The sequence below is a fragment of the Eupeodes corollae genome, chromosome 1 (genome assembly GCF_945859685.1).
Source record: "Eupeodes corollae chromosome 1, idEupCoro1.1, whole genome shotgun sequence".
Lineage (NCBI taxonomy): Eukaryota > Metazoa > Arthropoda > Insecta > Diptera > Syrphidae > Eupeodes > Eupeodes corollae.
The window spans coordinates 238,362,426-238,385,454 of NC_079147.1; positions in this window are offsets into that span (position 1 = coordinate 238,362,426).

Below are 23,029 nucleotides of genomic sequence, written 5' to 3' on the forward strand. Positions count from 1 at the left end.
TAATTCGCCGAAGTCAATTCACGAATTTAACAATAAAAAAAAAAAAAAAAATATTCAATTTATACACCGGACCGGTTTAATTGAAACTATTATTTGTATTACGAATTTCACAACAACAAATAATAATATTAATCACATTTGTCACATCGATTTAATTAATTAATAATTATTTCATCATCACAAACTTAAACGCAATGAAACTATTTAAAAACCACTTTGAATTATTTCAAATTAAAAATACTCAACATTTTTTTGTTTTGTTTTGAGTATTATTGTCACTGTTTACTGTCACTCAAACTAAATGTAAACAAACTTCCCGATAATTCCAATTGGAAACCGAACACATTCCAACTGGAAACTTCATTTCTTGGCTGTTATATACTAATACATAACTTTTATATAGACGCCAAGGGATTAAAATTCACACCATATACTTCCTATAGGTATATAATAAAGAAAATTAATTTGATTTTATATTAATAAAATAGGCATCGACAGCCAAATATTAATCAAAATATATTTTAAATATCAACTAAACAAAAAAAAATGCACTCACACAACTCAGCACATACCGCGATCGCGTAAAATTAATTCGGGAACCGAATGCGCGCGCGCTCACTCCGTAAACTCACATAAACATAATTTTCTCACAAAACATTCAACAGTAATAAAAGAACTCACCTGATTTAATTCACTGAATTTAATAATTAATAATAAAATAAACCGCACAATCGAAAACTAAATGAAAGAAAATTACCACGCACTGACCGAACACGAACCTACGACAACAAGATTAACAATCAATAATAACTACATACGTATGTATATCTATAGACTGTACCTACGTACTATTGTTTTACTATCATCTGTTCATTGATACAATACAATAAGCTGGAACGAGAGATATATAAAACATAGTTATCAGAAACTCAACCACCATTCTCATGTGTTACAATATATTGTTGACTTTGTCTGTTGTGTTTGTCTTATATGTCAAATAACATTTATTAATAATTTGTCTCTTTTCATGTACATTGTGAATGAGATAAGAAGAAGCTGACCAAAGGAGATGACATAAACAGATTCCGAGCCATTAGCCGATCATGCCGGTATTGCAGTGTTCAAATATTTAAACTGCAACAGTGATGCCAAGCTGCCTTTTTTCGTAATGCTGTGTGTAAACTTACAAATTCAAACTTTAAGGATGAAGGTAGCATTTTCTTGTTGCGAGGCGGGAGAATGTACGAAAGTACAATTACAAATGAGAACAAATTTACGGAGAGAAGACAGTTCAACATTTGAAGGAAACAAACCTTCTAAAAATTATCAAATACAGTCCACAAATGAGCTACATGTCAAATAATTAATGGAATTGTTGTATAATCGAATATACATTGTCTTGTGACTAAAAATATAATTCAAAATTGATTTCTACAAAGTGGTTGATGTTTTATTTCTTTGTTCTTTTTTTACTAATTTTTTATAACAAAAACTTAGACATAACATGGCCGTTAGAAACATTAAAAGTCATAAACCAATGAAAACCTTTTTTCAGCTGTCAAATTAAGAATTGTGACATTGTTTACTCTTTCTCTTTTTTCCTTCATGGTTAGGAAATCTGAACAAGTCTAAATTGAAGTTAGACCATTGATCAATTATATATAGAAGGTTTTGTTAGTGTCTCTTTTAATTATATCGGTTTGTAATTTTTTCAGTTAAACATTTTCATCACATTAACACGAACGAGCAACGTCTGCAAACACGTTTTACCGAATTTCAAAGTCGGCGACAGCAACTTTAAAAGCATTGGTTCAAAATTCCAAATCTACCATTTAACATTTCGGTTGAACTTAGATCGCGGAACGGCACTTTTAACTTAAAGCAATATTTTAAAGCTATGTGGCACTATTCTAAGGAAAATTTCTTATAAGAATAATCTACGTTGTTCCAATTAATTGGTCCGTTCGTTTCAGTTTGTTTATTTTTTACAAAATTTTACTGTTTAGACATGTTCGGATGACAGGTTTTTAATTAAACCTAATTAACAATGTTCTATGAAATTTTGTTAAATATCAGGTAATAACTCGGCCATTAATAAATTGACAGTTTAAATGTCACAAATCACGAATTTCAGTTTATAAACAAAACAATTTCAACGACAGAAAAATACTCAATACTTAATCATATTCTCTCCTACTATTTGTTTTTATACCTTTAACATCGAATAGGGTTTTTATTCATCATGACATATGAAACGATTGGACTTTTACAGTAAATAAGGATGCCTTAAATCAGTGACCAAACTGTCTATAGTTGTGTTTTTTTGGCAAAAATATCCGTATAATTTTACACGTATTACATATGTATACAAAACTTGTAGTAGGATTCAACTGCTTATAGAAATTTGACGTTTGCTCGAGTCTCGAATGTTGGTACAATCAATACGTGCGTTTTGTTCGCATTTCATATAAAGTTAAGTGAGAAATTCCCAACAAAACGATCCGCAGTGGCCAGATTTTTGTATTTAAAAATTGCTACAACTGAAAGAAGATCTGTCAAAATAATAATAAAAAACTTCAAAAAGGGGGTTTGTTCGTAGACTACTACATTAACATGTGGTGTTGAAGCGAGCTTAAAGCTCGCCTCAATTCGTTATATACATGAATCGAGTTGAGATTTATCTATTCTAAACTGAGATTAACCTTTTTTGGAAACATAGTTAAACATAAATATCTTTTTTATTGTTTTTTCATGCGAAATAAGCCCAGTTAGTCCATTTTCACTAACAAAACTAAATAATTGAATATTTAGAATGAAACAATAACAACTTGTGTGTGCTACCACCAAGTTCATAGGCTGGAGTTATAGCTATTTCACGGGGACCAACCCGATCATCAGACTCGTTTAGTGGTGCTTAATCGCTTTATGTTCAATTTAATTTTTGAAGAACTTTTGCCCGAGCTGGGCTTGAACAAGCGATCTAGCGTGTGAGGAGCTAGTGCACTACGCAGTACGCCACAGCACCCACATGAAACTCACACGCTAGATTTTTTTTTTTTAAACATTTTGTTTGTCAATGATGAAGATGTTTTTATTTAATTCATGGATAAAAAGGTTACTTTTTTTTAATTATCAATTTATTTTCAAATGAATACTTTCCTTTTCCTATTTTTATACCTGAGTTCATACTTGTGCAAAAAAATATAATTGGAAAAACTATTTATTGGCTGATTTTCATAGTAAATTTTTTTATACCTGATTTCCTAATTGGTGCCAAGAAAAAGTAATGGAGAAAAATTATTTTGCATATTTTACCTAAAAAGGGTTAAATGCTCTTTTTCCAAGAAAAAGTAATTAGGAAAATAATTGTTGATATTTTACCTAAAAAGGGTTAAAAAAATGATCTGCGATGGCTAATGTTAAACCAGTTTGTGTTTTTTGTGGTGGAAAAAAAGACAAAATAATTTTATTCAATCAAGAACGTTTAGATTTTGAAAATTCGTCAAGCCAATAGTTTGGTTGGGTGTAAAGTGAAGTTGAATCCAATAAGTGAAAGTGAAGGTTATCATTCAAAATGTTTGAACAATTTTACTGCGCTTAAAGTAAAATATAAACAATCAAATGTAGAATCGGTAGCCTCCGAAAGTGAACTTAATTTATCAGGACCTTCAGCAGCTATGGTTACACGGTAAGCATAATTTTTAAAATATTTAAAAATTATTTAAAAAATGACGGTTTCTGGGAAAAGGAAAATTGTTGAAGTTCGCTTGCAACGTAACCTTTTTGGAAGACTGCTAGGAATCTGTCTGGAAAATTCTCTGGACATTGCAAAAATATTGACCTATCCATTGACTCCTGTTCTACTGTCACTTTGCCACATCGATGGAACTATCTGCAAGACAGCTAAATCTACCCTATTGAACTTTTTGGAAACAAAGGAAAACAAAGAACCACCATCGCATGTAGATGTCCAAATTTTCGATGGATTTTTCATTCTTCATCTGATGAGAGACATCCGAGCTTCTTTTGGAAATATTTCAAAAAAGATACTGCAGTTGTTTACGAGATGTACAGCCGGAACGGTGATAGTAACATTTGACGAGTATTTCTCACCCTCAATCAAGGACAATGAACACACGTTGCGAGGTATAAACCGAAGTCAAATGTATCAAATAAAGGGTCCCGATCAAGTCCGGCCTGCAGACTTTCTATCCGAGCTGAGAAATATTAATTTTAAGGAGAGCTTGGTGTCTTTTTTGATCGAAGACTGGAAAAATCAAGAGATGGTGACATTCTTCAAAAATAAAACAGTTTATGTTAACTATAAAAATTGTTACAAATTTTTGGAAGTTAATGGAGCTGTTGTTAGAACAGAAGACGAAAATAAAGCATGTCCTGCACACGAAGAAGCCGACACTAAAGTTATTTTCCACGCCTGTCAAGTGGAGCCAGATTCGAATGTTCTTATCCGCTGTTCCGATACGGTTATTCTCGTCATTGCACTTGGAAACATGCAGCACTTGAAAGAAAATGTAAGACTTTGGCTGAAAGTTGGCGTTGGTAATGCAGAAAGGTTCATCAACGTGTCGAAGCTCTACGAATCATTGGTCCCAGCTTTATGTCAAGCTCTTCCAGGATTCCATGCTTTCACAGAATGTGGCTTCAACCCTGCATTTTTCAAAAAAAGCAAAAAGCGGCCACTTACAATTCTTCAAAACTCAACTGATTTCATCGAAGCCTTCTCAAAACTGAAGAACTATCCAGACATCGAAGCACAGATATTTGACATACTAGAAAGATTTGTTTGCTGCATATACGGACTTAAACAGTTTAATGACGTCACCGAAGCCCGGCTTTCAATTTTCGCCAAATCCTTTAAATACAACGACATTGAAGAGACGTTCAAAATTAAAACAAAAAACTTTGATTGCTCAATTTTGCCACCCTGCAATTTGGAGCTGCGCCAGCAAATTTTGAGATGTGCTTACATCTCAAGTATGTGGAGTAATGCATACCGCCAAAATCCCACCGTCCTCTCTCCTTCTAACTGTGGATGGCAAGAAATAAGGGACAAACTGGAGTTTAGGTGGTTTGAAGGTGACCAATTACCAACTTCGGTCAGCGAAGTTTTGAATAAGGATCATTCAAATATTAATGATTGAGGTAAATACATCAACTTTTCATCTTCCTTTGACAATTCATACAGTTTTTAATCTATGTTCCTTTAAACAGGCGCAAATATCCAAATTGACAACGAAGAAGATGATGAAGAACCTACCCACAACCAAGTCAGCACTAGCGAAGATTCTGATGAAGAAGATATTTCATGTTTAATGGAGTCATTCAGAAGTGGTGAAGATGTGCTGTGCAGCATTTTTGACTAAATTATAATCTTATAACGTTTTGAAAACAAATTAAAACCAAAACTAAAAGTACACACAAAAATGTTTTGAAACTTATTTGTTTTGTAAAGATCTTATGCCAGGTAACAGCAAAAGTTGATTCTCCCTCCCCCCCCTCCTTACCCTTTTTTTGGTATAATTGTTATGAGGTATATATTAATGCAAAGTATAGGTATATTTTAATATACTTTTACTTTTTTAGACGTTTTTTACCCCTTTCCATGGTTTTTCCTCTATTTTAAATGTCAAACTAACTATCTAAACATACTTCAGCCCTTATCACATATAACAATTTGACGGTTTTTTTTTACAACTTTAGGTTAGCGGCAGGATAACTTCGCCCCACTGCCCAGGTGGTATGCAAGGTTTTTCTTTCTCAAGGCAGTGCCAACTAACGTTCTAGACCGGTTTCAAGTCTTATCATGTTAGACATGAGACCTCGGTTTTTTTACAACTTTGAAAATTAACTGTAAATTAATGCACCACGGGTGCGCCTGCAGGCATCGATTTTATGTTTTTCTAATGTTAAAACTGCCCGAAAAAAATAAATTCATCCATTATCAAATCTTTCAAAAATGAGTGACGCTGGCTCCCGGACTATTAACATCATTAAAGCGTTCCTAAACTAATTGTTGAAATGTCAAATGTGTTGGGCACAAAAAGTAATCTTTCTAGCATACAATAAGCAATGTTTTTTGGTAGGTTGAAAACTTCTGACAAAAGTCCTTTCTAAATGATTCTTACAAATTCCAACTATCGAAACAATGACATTTGAAAAATTTGTTTTGACTTGTCATCAATAATTATGTAACTTTTGTCAACAAAAAAAATTGTTGATGTCAGTGATGTCATCGAGTTGTTTGTTCTTTGATGTAAATAACCATTAAGTAACATACGGTTAAAGTTGAAAGTAATTTCTGTGTTCAGTTCTATGTAGTAGATATTCCTGAGTTATGAAGTATATTTTTAAGACTTCCAACACTTTACTACGCAAACCATCAGTAAATACAAATCTACCTTATTTTTGGGACACCCTTTAAACATCTATGTAAGTTTTCAACGCAATGATGTGTCATTGGTTATGTTAGGCTTCACAATAATTTCTTCATTTTTTCTTAGTCTTAAACACGTTATGAATTTCAATTTGTGAACACACATTTTCAACATACTCGCACAGATATTCTTAGGCTCCTTAGAGTCCAAAGAACACTTTGAATGCTTTCTATATTTAGGCTTGTATTTAAATGACTGCTCCAGAAGTCCACTTGAAAATGTTCTATTGAAACCAACTCTGCGTAGAAACATTATGCACATAAAATTAGCATATACAGAAACGATGTAATGTGGCCCTTATAATGCAAGAAAACGTCATTTTCATCCAACCACAAGAAAATTACTTATACAGAGAGTTTTCTTCGTCATCATTTCTTTGCAATAAGCTGTTAAAGACATTATCCCTCAAAAACCATTCGATATGCCACCATCTTCATCAGCGTATAGCGAGTTCCTCGAAACTTCATTAATATTTCACATCACATCGCAAGTCATTCCAATAATGTTTCGCTTTTCCATCAAGCTTGTGCTTGGCTTGGGTACATAGAGTTTATGCTTCAGAACTCAGAACCAGCAAGCAGCTACGACAACATTCCATGTTGATTCATTCTTAATTTGTGATCGTTTCTTGAAGTCTCTCACTAAGAAAGCAATGATGCGCCTCCTTAGTCTGCATGCATTTATGTATACGTATAAGAAACATATGTATCGACATACCTACCAAAACCTACTCAAGACAAGACTTCGACTTCGAGTTCGTCCAGGGGATCATTTTTATTTTATTTTTATTTTTTAAGGAATTCCTTTTTTTTTTTTCGTTGATGTTGTTGGTGTTCGATCCATAGGTGATTGCACTCTTAAAATCGAGTCTTGAATGTGTTATTCTCGGGACGGGACCGACTGCTGGTTGAGAATCAATGATAACCCAGGCTTTGGGCTTGGTTTAGGTAGTTCCTAAAGTCAAAGGAAAGGAAACATATAATGAGGGTTTTCGTAGAACCATATCGCTTTAGGTGACATATGATTGTGGTCATCATGCCGATGGTTTATTGAAAGTTCAAAAGAAACTTCCCAATCCAAATGTCAATTTTATTTAAAAGAACTGGTTGCATTAAACCTGATTATACTGAGTCATTATAGAACACTAAAGTATTGGCCTCATTGTCAAATTTAAGGGTGTTAGAAATTAAAAAAGACTGTTTGAGTGATGATAATAATGAAAGGTCAAAATAAGCCACATATGAAGACAGTTGAACTTTTAATATGTATTTAAGACATGATAGATCTGTTTAGAAACATTTGTAGCACGAATTGCAAAATTTGTTAAATTATTGAAAAAAGGCCAATTCGTCTAGCTGCAAATAAGTGGTTTGTGACAATGAATGATGAAAACGCAGTTAAAGTTTATCCTGATTATATCTCAGTCTAGTTTTAAACCACAAATCCTATTATGGCCCTACAGCCAGTTCGCTAGGTACAAAATGAGAATTCGTTCTGAATTGATGACACATTGGTGACATCTGACAGCTTACGTGACCACCGTACTATTCCCCTAATCAAGCATCAATTTTGGTTCTTAACAAATGTAGAACTGTAAGTAATTTAAAGGATTTGACGGATGAGGCGATACAAGCACCGTTTACATGAGCACGACCAACGACCAACGAATGAACGAATATTCGTCGATTTTGACATTTCTTTCACATGAGAGTTTTTAATTCGTCGCGAATGAAGTTTGACAATTAGCTACAGCCAAACACCATTCACCACCGAAACCAAAACAAGAATGATTTGTTTAGGTTAAGTAGGCGCGATTATTTTATTCGTTGCGAGTGTGGATAATGTGGAACGCGAATAAAGTTTGACAGTTCGTATAATTTGTTTTCTTAAATTTATTAATGTAATGATATTGAAAAGTAAAAGTATGCATCATAAATCAAATAGAAACTATTTGCTATCGTTTTGTTAAAAATTTGTGTGAAAATTGTTGATTTTGACAGTTAATTTGAAAGTTTTTCAATGGAGTGAAATTTCCTTGCTAAAACTTTTTTGAGTTAACAAACATGAATTTGTAAAACGTTGTACAATGTTGTTCGAAATTTAAGTAACCAAACAGATCTGATATGTTAAGGAATCCACCATTTTTGTTTCATTTTTGACAGATGTGTTATCAATTCCCAAAATGAAAGAGTATTTGTGCTAATTATTTCTAATTTGGTAATTTGTTGTCGTTAAAGAAATCCACATATCTCATGAAGAATTTTTTAGTTAATAAGCACTTGATAAAACCATCTCAACACTAAATTAATTTTAAAATGACATTCATGTCAAATAAATTGTTTAAGACTTCATAATAATTGACAACTGGTGACATGACTTAATGTGAAGGTGCTTTAAGGCATGACTCATTGATCTATCAATTTCAAAACGATTGGATAAATAAATAAGAAAAAATCGATACACAAACGATAAGAACCAAATTAGTTTCCCACACTATTTTTTTTATAATAGTATATTTTTGTGTCAAATCAAATTGAAAATCAATCAATAAAAGAAGTTCAAAATCACTCACTTATATAACACACATAAAGTCATAATCATGTCAATTTATTAATCAAATAAACACAATTCCGATAAGTTGTACAACAAATACTCGTCGTCGTACATAAACACATAACATTATGTTTACACGTTGTTTGAACTTTGATACGTTTGGACTTCGGGGAGACTTCTATCACTTTTTTAATCGCTTTATGGCTCAGATAAACTGGTAAAAAGAATACTTGAATTGCATTATGAATTCTCAATTTTGAACTTTAGATAGTTTTTGAGATCGAACTCAGGGTTGAAAGGTGAAACAGGTGAAAATTGATAAATTCAATTTCATTTAAAGTATTGTACTTTTTCAAGTTCGAAATTTAAAAAAAGAAGTCTTCACAAGCCTAAACTATGAGTATTATGAGGATTAAGCGACTTGAAGTATAAGTATTTATTAATCTCAACTTAACTTAATTAAGAGCATTAAAATGCTTTCTCATCGACATCATATTGAGTGTCAGTAAAACAAATGTTGAAATGCAGAAAATTCATTCTTTTGATACTTATCGAAATTATTTCCGTTCAAACTTAATAACCACTGGACAATAATCTTTTACGAGTAGGTACGTGAAACATAAACAAGTTTAGAAATAATTGGTATATGGTTTACACTGAAAAAAAAGTTTAAGAAGTCTTAAGATCTGTATTTCCATTTTTAAAAAATTGAATGATATTTCTTTAACTTAAATCTAAAACCTCCAAACCAGATTAGTTATTGATTGGCCTAAATATATATTAGATAAAAGACATTTCGTTAAAGTCAGTTTTTCAAAAACCGGCAATAACCATATTTATTGGAAGAAATAGAAAATATCATTGTCTTCCTGTTTCCTATTTTTTGAGGAAGGAAACCAATCAAAACATTTCATCTTAAAGGCTTTTCACACCAAGTCCAAAACTCGGTTTTCGTGAAATTATCGACGTTGGCCGAAAACCTACAACTCAAGTTTTCCCATACATTTTTGGTAAACCACAAGGTTTATATAAAATCTCTCGAAAACTGCTACCAGTTTTTTCAAAGTTGAACTAAACAAACAAACCTTATGAAACATTCAGCGCTCAAATTAATGTAAACAAAACAGTTGTTAGCTACTGTCAAAACAAATATTTCATTTTGAAATAAATTTGGTCGTGGTAAATAATATTATTTATACAATTTCCTTACAAAATAAGAATTATTGCTTTTTTTTACAAAATATGTAAGACAAAAAAGGAAACTTTGGGGGAGCTGCGTGGCAACATAAAAAACGTTAAGGATAAAACCCCGGTGACTATTTGCGGCACTGGCGGTTCTTTTATGATCCTTCAGAGTTTCAAACCGTCTTTGTTAAGCGAGGAACCAAAATTCACTATGACTGCTGGCGTGATGACCCCAAGAACGAGGAATACTTGTTCATAGTTTGTAATAACGTTTCCAAGGGATGCGTCTTCGTACTCATCGCCACAAATATGTTCGACGCTTTCGCTTACTGCCTGGAGAAAGTCTTTCCGGTAACTCCGTTCAATCACAAGGGTTTGGGAAATACGAGAAAGGCGATAAGTTCATTTGTGAAGGAGAATAATTACGAAAAAAAAATGAACCGCGATGCCAACATCAAGAAGATCCTCAATACTTTTTACAAGTCAGGCGAGTCCTCAAAGGAAGAAGCCATAGAGAAAGTCATGGAGAATTTGCAGGCCATCATAACAGCTTCAGTGATCGTTCTGGATGAGTGTGATTTTGGTACGAATCTGAAACTAGGAATGAACCTTTTCTGCTCCGGTCATAAGGACCTACACGAAATCGTTCAGAATCTTCTCAACCCTGCCTATAATTTGCTCGGACGGCCACAAAATGGCGATTCTGAAGGCACATTTGGCCAACAGAAGCAATAGTCTTAAGCTCACTATTTTGGATTGAATTTGTTGTGAAAAAAGAAGAAAAAGTTTTAAATTAAATTAATTTTTATTGTAACAGTTTGTTTGTTGTTGATTCTATGATATATTTTCTGGACAATAAGCTTCTCCTTAGTGAATTGTTCGGACCGGTTGAGGTAAACTAAGAGGATAGCTGTAGCCAAGCGAACTTTTAGTTCTTGTTGGTTCATGTCGTGAGCCCATTCCACCCGACCCCAGAACTTCAGTTGAAACTCTTCTTCGAGACGAGCTAGTATTACGTTAAAATCAATTTAAATTGGTTAGAATTCATTTTATTTTCACAAATAATTTGAGAAGAACAAAACTTTTTACTCACAAATTTTGTCATCAATACAAAATTTGACAGCCGGTGTTAAACAAATTTAAATGTCAAATGAAAACGTGTAAATGTTCGGTGCAAACGATTTTCGGGTTTTCAAAAACATTTTGCCGAATACCCGGTTTTGGGTTTGGTGTGAAAAGGCTATTAAGCAACTTCTCAAAAATTTATCACATTTCTTTAAAAAATAAAAGCTATAATCCGAACATTGACTTAATTTCCCCTTAAATTCAGCCAAATGAACTTAATTCAAAAAAGTGCATTTTATAATTATGTTATAATACTATCCACTTAATTTACACCACTTAAATTACAGCTCTAAAGTTTCGATTAAATACTCCGTATATCGGAAGGACTTGAAAAGGTGCGTTCATAAATTAAATTCAAAGTTGTCAAGATTGGCAATACACTTTTCGGAGTTGATCTTTTTAACAGCTGTTATTTGATTGATGCTCTGTTTGTTTTTTGCCATTTTATAATAAGTAAATTTATTTACGTTTGAAAATCGGGCAAATTTATTTCCAAAATAATAATTCGGTAAACGCGATGATTGATGCGTTGGAATATCGAGTTATTTCTGACATACGCTCAAAACTACTGCAAAGGGTGGTTGATAATTGGGCAACCCGATGTAATTTGTTTCCAGCCAGCCGCAGCAGTCATTTGTCCGAAATCATCTTTAAAACATAATGTCAAATCCTTGTCCATAATCATTATGTTGTCAAACCCTGATTAACTTGTATAGGAAGTTATTGTAATCGATCCGATTTGTTGAATTGAAATTTTTGACATTTCTCGAGGTTTCAAGGTTTCTAGGGAATAGAAGATTTGTAGAGAGATGTCTGTGCGTGCGTGTGTACGTATGTAGATTCGTACGTCCGTATGTTCGGGAAGCTTCTTTTATCTCCATATCTCAAGAAGCAGTGGAGAAATCGACTTCAAATACATTTTTGTATACAGATAATAATGCAGAAAGGACTGTCAACAAAATTGGATGGATGGTTTCTTTACCATAGCAGTTTTATTTAACCCAAAATATCTCACAAACTAGTAACGCCAGCGATTAAAATTAAATTTTATATAACATATACATATATTTTGACGTGATTGGTAAAATTTAAAAGAAAAATTAGCTTAAGGTTTTTTTTATAAATAAAAAAAATTTAAAAAAATTACTGTCACCTCGAATATTGTTCGAACAAAAACCGACTTATCTCTAAAATAATTGTATGCAACAAAGAATAACGTTTTTGACAACTGGTAAAATTTTGATTTTCGATTCAAATGTCTTTCCAAATATTTAAGATATTTGCTTCTAATTAATTTTATCTTATAGAAAATATTGTTTCCGACATTTAGAAAATGTTTTATAAAAATCCGACAGTGACGCCCATGTTCCTAATTTCGATCGAAAGTGAATTGAAATCTCTTTTCAATTTCACGTGAAATGAAATTGCATGTTTTTCAATTCGACCGATTTCGAACTGTCAGAACTGAAGGATCATCCATTTTTATTTTTTTTCTGAAGATGAATGCTGTTTTGTAGATGGATGCAATATCATTGGCATTTTTAAGTGAAAAAAGAAAGCAAAATTCAAGAGAAAAAATAAGAAGACGAATTGTGCGAGACAAATCAAAGTTATGTGAAAATTATGTAGAATTGTTGTAAATTCTTGATTTCCTCTTTTGAGCTTTCATTAAAGTTTTAGATTAAGCAAAGACGCTTTTTGTTATAATATGTTCTAAGGAAAATTGGACCTTTTATAATACCTTCATCGATTCCTTCCATTCAAAAACTTGCAGCAAACCCTCCGATTCCTAGCAGAAGGAAGCTATCAAAGACAAATTCACAGAAATAAAAAATGTGATTTAAATGCGTTAAAAAATGGAACAAACTGAAATACAGAACATCCATTTGCATGTTCGAAAATCCAATTCACAATAACGAATTGTGGAACACCCAAATTAATTAAAGTTTTTTAGAAAAATAAAATTTGTATTTGGTTACATACATACAAAATATAAACATTTAGGGAATGCTACAAAAGTTGATAGAAATTGGTTTTCGACTAAAAAGTTTCGTTAAACAAAATAGATTTTAAAATCAAACTATTTCATCACATGCAAGATATTGTTGGTTATTTTTAGTTCAATGCTTAGAAAAATTCAACAGAGATTTAAACAAACACAAAAACCTACAAGAGCAACTAAAAATTGGTAAATAGTTTTTGACTGAAGTATTAAGAGAACAAGAAAAATATTGACTTCAAAATTTGTATCTCACACAAAATATTGTTATGAACATTTAGTTAAAGTAAAGAATCGACGGACGAGATTGGAAGTTATCAGTGTGGGTCGCATCCCAGCCTCTTTTCTTTATAATAAAGCTAGATTCGTAGTAACCGTGGCATGGTGGTTAGTGCGTTGGACTACGGGATACGTGCAAGCATTGGGACAAGATGGTCATCGTTGATCTTCACGGGCAGCCATTAGCGAGCAAAAGTGTAGTGAAGTACCTCGGTATCTGCTTAGATCAGTATTTATATTTCGACAGACATATAAATGCTGCTCTGACCAGGGCCAGAGGAGCCTTCACTCTGACGAAAAGTCTGTTTTACAGCAGTCGACTTGACCCCAGAGTGAAGGTAATTTGCTACATGGCCCTCATACAGCCGATGATTGTTTATGGTTGTCCTGTGTGGTATTTCGGGTGTTTGAGCGACAGTGTTAACGATGCTCTACCGGCTTATGTCGAACAGTCGAATCTTCTTACTTGCATTACAATTCCAACAAGGTCCTATACAACGGGGCTCGAATCAACAGAATTGACAATTTCGTGATAAAACTCGTTCGAGGTCATATTGTAAGGGCTATGTCTTTAACCACCAATTTATTTTCGGGGCTTTCTATCTGAACGACGAGTATTTTGAAGTGCACGCTTGAGCGGCTTCATTCCACTAGAAGCATTCCTCTTTTTAGATAGACACGGTCTGATCCCGGATAGATTGGCAGTTCCGCTAATCTACCAAGTTAGACGACGAACCGTGGATAGGCGACTCCTGTACAATCGGGAAGTCATGGCACAAGGCGGAGCAGAGGTCCTTTGGTTCAATAGGGCTGTGTCCGAAAAGAACCGAAGTGATAGGGTGAAGCAGGAGAACCAGTTTTGGTGGCTTCAATCGGCACTTGATAGTGGGTAACCGGGATGGGGTCTTAAGCCTTGGCCGGCTTACATACTTGTTTTATAGCTTAAGGGTTTAGTTTTAAGTAAAATAGCCATGGTGGCACAAACAAAAAAATACTCAAAAAAAAAAACAATATAAACAAAATTAAAAATATAATAAACAAAAAAAAAATTCATTTCGAAAAAAAAGTACAACAAATATGAAAAACAAAATATGATAGATAGTTAGATTTGCTGCTGTGGATGTTCTAGTTTAAGTTAGTTTTGATTTTTGATTAAGGACCTTATATTAAGCAGTTTTTAAGAACAAATAAAAAAGGATATTTATATTAGTTTTTTTTTTTTTAATTTTCTAATGAATAAAAAAATAAATAAAATTCAATTGAAGTAAAATGGATCTCAAGACCGAAAGGCATGAGTAGTAAATGTTATAGTTTAACTTAGCTTAGAGTGAAAGTTATGGTTAATTAGGCTAGTTTTATGAACTTGTGGTATCTCCATGATATGTTTAAGATTGAAGTAATACAAATGAATAAAAAAAATAAAATGCAAAGAGTCTGCTTAAAAAGTAACTATATAAGATTTAAGAATATAAGAATAAAATAAGTTTGTCTTTAAAGATATAAATGCTATTTGTTTTGTCAAAAAAAATGCGCGATTCATCCCAAGACAAGACTCATCCTTCAGGAAATGAAAAATACTTGTACGCATACTAAACGAAAACAATTGTTTGCCTATTCAATTAGTTCGTTCAAAGCCCTTTCCTTTGGATAGCTTTATTTTATTTTAATATTGGAAGAAGCAGGATGGAAAATAAATTATCTGAAGATGAGAAAGAGGAAGAATATGTATGTTGAAATTTTAAAGCGATCGCCTATTGGTTGTGTAGTAGGTGTCTAAAACGAATAAGGAATAGTTCATTGGCGTGATCAGCTTTATGCAGATAGATAGATAAAGACATGTTTATGATGATAAAGAAGGAATGTTATTTGTAGGTAGAAGGTACTTACTACAATTCAATCACATTATTTATTTCCTACAAGTTTTCAGTGCAAACATGAAAAAAAAACAAGCATACGAAAAGGTACAAGAAATTGCTATTCATGTGTTGTTTACAGTAAGGCTGGCCAAAATTAAAGCAACTTTTTTGCTGCTCTTCTTTGAACTCGTCACAACGACGCTCAGAGAGGATAAACTGCTTGTCCGAGCAATAAAAAAAACCCTTTTTATTCTCCAGAGAAGTTAAAACAGATCTATCTTTAGAAGTGAGTGAAAGAACGACTCACCGAAGAGCGGTGGATGGTGGTTTGAAATCGTTCAAAATAGTGAAGAAAAAAACTTTTATTTCGCTCAAAAATAAGAACGCAAGATTAAAGTTTTCCAAAGTGCATTTAAACTGGACAGTTTCCAAGTGTTATTTTCTGACGATTCCAAATTTAATTTTAAGGGTTCAGATGGTGTGCAACGTGTTCGTCATCCAATTAACAGAGGACTAGATCCTGTCCATTCCTGACAATTTTTTAATTAATTTATTTCAATTTTATTCTAAAAATATTTTTGGTATGCAGTTGCTTAGTGATTGTATACGCTCTACATTTGAATTTCGTAAAAAAAATTTGACTCGGTTTTGAGATATAGAATTTTGAAAAAAAATTAAATATTTTTTTTAAATCCAAAAAATAAAAACTTCCACTTTTGATAATCAAATATTGTTAAGGCAATATAAAAGCTAATTAAAAAAAAAATATTGGAATCGGTTTATAAGTTGCTGAGAAAATTAAAAAAACGAAATAACGGTTCTATGAGCGGTACCTTTCAAAAGCAATACAAAAATATGCTTTTTTTTTATTAAAAGAAGCCAAGTTAAAAAATAAAATTTTAGAGAAAATTTAAAAAAATCTATCGGTTTATTTTTGAAAAAATTCTTATTTTCGTTTTTTGACCAAAAAAATTGTATGGGGGCCAGTGTTAGTTGTGATCTTAAAAAGAAAATGAAAAAAGAGGGTGGGATGCGACCCACACTGATAACTTCCCATCCCATCTGTCGATTTGTCTTGCTTAAAAGTTTGTCTATATGTACTCGTATCAATTTTTACCAAATTTGCGTCCTTTTTTTGTAGATTTTATTTTTTAGGAAAAAACGGACTGTCGGATTTTTATGTAAAAAATATAAAAATTAAAATATTTTCTGTGAAATAAAATAAGTTTGAAGCCACTATTTTTAATTTTTGAAAAGCTATTTGAGCCGAAAGTAAATTTTTACCAAGTTTTATTATTGTTTTTTTTTAGAGTTTTATTTTTTGTAAGAAAACTATCAATTCGAATTTTTTAAAAATTTTACCAAATGTCGAAAACAATATTTCTTATAAGTAAAAATTAATAAGAAGCTATTATCTCAAATTTTTGAAAAGATGTTTGAGTCGAAAATTATTTTTTTCCAACTTTTGTTAATTTTTTTCGGTTTTTAATTTTTTGTAAGAAAAAACTGTCAATTCGATTTTTTTCAAAATGTTACTGAATGGTGACAACAATATTTTTTGAAAGATAAAAGTAAATTAAAGCTAATATCTCAAAGTTTTGAAAAGATATTTAAGTCGAAAAACAATTTTTACCTACTTTTATTAATTTTGGTTTAGGTTTTTATTTTTTGTAAAAAAACTGTCAATTCGATTTTTCTCAAAATTTTACTGAATGTTAAAAACAATATTTCTTATAAGATAAAATAACATTGAAGACCAAATTTTAAGTTTTTGAAAAGATATTTGAATCGATATTCAATTTTTACCAATTTTGAGTAATGTTTTTTTTTATTTTTAATTTTTAGAAAAAAAAACTGTCAATTCGATTTTTCTCAAAATTTTAACATATGTCAAAAACATTATTCTTCGTTACACAAAATTGTTTTGGAGATGAAATCATATTTTAGTCTTATCTGTATAACAAAATTTATTTGAAGTCGATATCTCTTCTGGTTCTTGAGCTATGGAGGACGAAAAAAACGTCGCGAACGTACGGACGTACAAACGTACAAACGCACGTACACACGCACGCACAGACATCTTTCTAAAAATCTTTTATTACGACCATAGGGACCTTGAAACGTCGAGAAATGAAATGTAAAAAATTTCAATTTGACAAATCGGACCCATTACAATAACTTCCTATGGGAAGTTAAAAAACGCCTAACGCGAATCTGCTCAAAACCTTTACTTCCAAGTTCGAATTCAATCAACCCAATGGTTTAGGCTGTACGAGCGTGGACAGACAGACAAAACAGACCGGACGTTTGATTAAAATCAATTATTCGCACGCAGGAATAGTCAAGAGTTTTAAGTCACTTAAGTACGGACTGTTTAGTTTTTTTTATTTAGGTTTAGCCATAAGATAAAAAATAAAACACCCTGTATTTAAATGCGTTTTACAGCGCAAAAACTCTAGAAACTGATAAGAAAAGATTTCGAATATAGAATAAACAAAAAAATAGAGAACTTAATTTTTTAGATTTTTGTGTCATATTTTTTCAGACTCGACACGACTTATTTTGCAAAAAAAAAAAACAACATCAAACTGTTTTCAAGCCTTGAATATACTTTTCGGTAGTTTTTTTTTTTAATTTCGATGAAATTTTAATGAATATTTTTTTGAGTGTATCTAATGAGTTTCTTTTTTTATATTTTTCTTAAGTTGCTGTCATATGTTTTACCTTTACTTTTACAGGTATATTATGTCCGAGATATGTTTCCAATTTGCGATAAGATAATTTTTCTGTATATTCATTCTATTTATTTGTTTGAACAATCAAACAAATATGAACACGAATTGGTGCGCTTAAGATAATATTGTAAACCCAATTTAATCGATAGTTATCAATCATATAAAAAAAGAAACCCGATTAAAAAAAGAAAGAAATATAATTAATATTACAGAAAATCGATAAACTGTATTGTTGACTGATACAATCTGACTATGACCATTCTTGTAGGCTATTTTCTATAATCTGATAAAATTGTTAATAGTGCGATGGTGGCCTAGAAAAACTAAGTAATATTGTGTAAGGTATTGAGTGCGCTAAGATACAAAAGTTTTATCAAAATCATTCAACTTTTATGTTTGATCTTCAATTCAAATTTGTTAATGTTAAATAAATGATTGAAGATTATGATTAAGTGAGCTTTAGAGCCGAGAGTTGGAAACATTAAAACCGACAAAGAACTTGTGAAAGATTTTGAAATTAAGACCCAATAACTTGAAATATGATCACTGTGAAATGTGGACGCTTCCTTAAACCAATTTATAAACTGTCACAAAATAAATACCTACCTACTTTGTTTTGTTTAAGCATCATGAACCTAATTCGAAAAGGAATAAAACATTTTGATACGATTCAACATTGGAACTTCTATATAAAGGAAAAACTGATAAAAGGTTTTAATTAAAACGTTAAACAAATTCAAACATATTTTTGATATATCCATCGACCAGAATATGTAATTTTATAGCAGCCTTCCATCAAATTTATCTTAATCGTCGCAAATGATGAAAGGTTACAATCCCTAGAAATATATAAAAACATGTACTTACAGCGAATCTTGAATGTCGTATATGCTTCGAGCTTTATTATATTGTCCTTTTAGGGAAACTGGTCACTAATTCATTTTTAAAATTCACTGAGCAAACAAATTAAACTATTTCACTCTATCACTTTGTTTTCCTTTTTCTTTGTTTATTAGAATGACGTTAAGATGTCAGAAACTGACAGCGTCGATAGGCAAGTTCAGAAATGATAAGGTAGTTAATGAATCGACAATGTAGTTGATCTGGTGTGTTTAAGAATTAAGTTGAACAACGAATGCGAAAGGTAAGTGGATCGAGTTGACTCGACTATAGTGTGCTATAGTGATCACAAGCAGGAGGGTTGCAAAAAATGCAATACAAAAAAAGTAGGGTTAAGTCCGAAAAAGAAAATATTTGTTTTTATTACTTAAAGTTGTTTCCTCGCCCTAATATTTAAAACATGTTGTTTTGAGACCCCTACCTAACTGTAAAAAAAAATCTGAAGAAAATTCGAGCTGCGGTAATGGAAAGTCGCCCCAAATCTATTACTAAGGTTTTAACATTTAAGATTTAACTAGGTAGCAATTTACTGAGCGACTCCAAAATTTTAAATCTTTATTTTCATTTTTCTGAATGGAACATTTCTTATTCAAATCAAATGGGGTGGCGCAACAGTCCGTTGTGAACCAGGGCCTAGTGACTTACATCTCTCAACCATTCCTGTGTGCGAGTACTGTTGTCAGGAATGGAAGGGACCTACAATTTTGGGCCGGATCCGAACGGCTAGTTTTGAGAAAGCACTTTTTCATGACAAGAATTACTCTTGAAGGATTTGTCAATTCCTCGCAAGAGGCAGTACCCGCGAAAATTATTTTTTTAAATTAAGGTGGCACAGGCAGGGATTGAACCCAGACCCTTTGCATGACAGTCCAACGCACAAACCATCATGCTACGGGTACTAAGACATTTCTTATTCAGTTTTAATAAAAAACTATCATCCAAACATGTCTAAATAGTGACAGTTTGTGAAAATATTCAAAGCAAACAAGCTTAAACACACCTTTTAATTGGAATTCCCAGCTAAAGACTATAGACCATTCTATCCACAGCTCTTATATGAGTACAAAGTAAATTGTTAAAAGTTAAAGTAGCCATTTCGTGATTTAACTATAGAAAATTTTTGAAAGATGGTAAAAAGATAAAAGCGTTTAAAATTAGTTTCTTTCTTTCAAACTTAATAAAAAGCCCGTGGCGTGATGGTTATTGCGTTGGATATATAGATCTTAGGGCCGAAAGTCTTTAGTAATAAGTATTATAGTTAAAATTAGAGTTTTCGTATGAGACCAGTAAATTAGTTGAAAGTTATGGATAATAGGCTGGTGAGGTTAGGTTATAGTGGCTGTCCAAGATGGAAACGGACACACTTAGGCCAGTTTAATGGCCCATTGTGATACCACATGAATCTTGAGGCTTCCTCCTAAGCTCAATTGATACAGCTTGAGTCCCTTATGAAACGTGAGAGGCTGATTATACCGATATGATTTAGATCGTTAAAGAAGAATTCTTCTAGGTATTTCTTGCGTTTTCGAGCTAGAGCAGGGCATGTGCAGAGAAGATGAAGAACCGTTTCTTCCTCTTCCTCGTCCATACAGCTTCTGCAAAAGTCATTTGAGAATACGCCTAGTCTCGTGGCGTGCTTTCCTATTAGACAGTGTCCGGTTATGACACCTATTATCGAGCTTATATGCGATCTGCTTAGAGAGAGCAAGCACCTTGAACGTTTTAAATCCAGTGTTGGCCAGATGTTTTTTGTGGCTTGACAAGGATAATAGGCTAGTTTTAGGAATTTTTATCTAGCTTTAAGAATTAATTATTAGAAATAGAAACGCGTTTTACTGTCACGCTAAAGGTCTTGGCTTCAATCCCTGGCTGTGCCATTTTATGTAAGTTTTTTTTCAAGGCTTCTGCTTTTTGTCATGAAAATTGCTTTTTTTAAATAAGCTCCTCGGGTTTGGCTTTAAACTATAGTTCCCCTCCAACCCTGGCAATATTGACCGCACACAGGGATGGTTGAGAGTTGTAAGTCGTAAGGTTCCAGATCTCAATGGATTGTTGCACCATCTATTTTATTTATTTTTAAACAGCTAAAAAATGGCTTTTAAATTTTATTTAATCGTTTAAAAATTTTCGCCAGTTTTTAACTAAAAAGAATAACGCAACTCTATCGGCCATTAGTGATAGTGATGACTCCGCGCCGGTCAACCTTTCGCAGAAAATGGGACTCTGCTTCTAATAGATAATTTTTGCTGAAAAATTTAGATATGGAGTCTTTAAAAATACAGCTGGTGTAAGAATTGAAGTCAAACGGCCTACTACAATTTAAGTGAATTGTGTTAAACGACGTACCTCATATCTGGTTAAGTGGATATGTCAACAAACAAAACTGCTGTATTTAAATTGAAGAGCAGTCAAAACTCAGAAGCATTGCAAGAGCTGTCCATGCATCCAGAAAAACAACAAAGACAAGAATGAAGTTTTTTAGGTAAGGACGAGCCCAAACCTTGTATTGGTTGAAGTATGGATCGTATGTGGAACGTGAATTGAGTTTGACAGTTCGTTGCAATCCAATTGCAATTTGCGACGAGCAATTTATTTGCTTAAATTTCCTTTATTTTGGCAAGGAAAAAGCTAATTTGATTACTTTTAGATTAACTTGAGCTATATTTCCATATTTTTGTTAACAATTTGCACAGAATATAGGTTTTAAAACCACATTTATTCATTAATTCGTCGGTCGTTGATCGTTTTCATATAAAAAGTCGATAAAGTGCCTTAAGTATCTAGCACATGCGCTACAAACTACGAACTGCAAATTGTGAATATTCGCATATTTTGACTTTTCTTTCACATGACCATTATTTCTCCATATATTTCCTCAACCGATCTTTAACACAAAAACAATATTAGAGTGGTATAATTTTGGATTATGTTGCTCGTGACCAATTTATTAGTTGCAGTGTGGATGGTATGTGGAACGCGAATAGAGTTTGACAGTTCGCAGCAACCACACTGCAATTTGTTACTACCAAATTGCTTTTACAAAATTGTATTGCTTTAGAGAACAAAATGCAAACTTTGTTAACCTAACATAAGTGTCAATTGGTTTCTTGTGTTTTTGTTTGAAATTGACTTTTTGAAATATGTAAGACCACGTTTGTTCGTCCATTCGTGCATTCGTTGTTCGCTCGCATGTGCAAGGCCCTTAACTAGTTACCTTGGTCAAAATGTACGTTCAAAGAATGTAGTTGACTGCAAAAAAAGTCCCTTATGTTTTCTGAACCTGCCCAATGGACCATCACAAGTTTTACAATTAGTTTTATTTGTTCCACAAAGGAAATAAAGTCATAAAGAACCCGGTGTTTTGTTTCTTATGTTAATAAATTTAATTATTGTTTATACATTTATAAAATGTATTTCTTATTAATTATTCATTATTTCTTGATGCACAATTATTTATAAAAGATTGTCCACACTTTTCGATCAAAACAAAAAATTGACTTGCTAAACATGTTATTTTTGTATTAAAATCCAACACCTGGCTTATAGTACATTTTTATATTCATATTTTAATCACATTAAACGTTCTGTAACCATTTAACTACTAAAGTGTCCATAGATAGATACTACAAGTCGTATGTATCTAAAAGAGTTGTGCCACCAATCTTTATTATATTATGAAGGTTTGATTTGATTTATTAGATTGTTAATTAATGGCGTTGATCTATTTAAAAATATATTTTTAATATGAAGCACATACCATACATATTATGATGGTTTATTAAAGAGATAACATTGTTATTTTTTGGTTAATTTGTATGGTTTTTGTTTTGCTGTAAGTTAAGCTATGAGGCTAGTCAACTTGTAATTCAAGGTAAAACACTAGAAGGTTTCTATGTAGTGTATATATTTAGGTCATAAAAGTCAATTTCAATTAACTTTGGC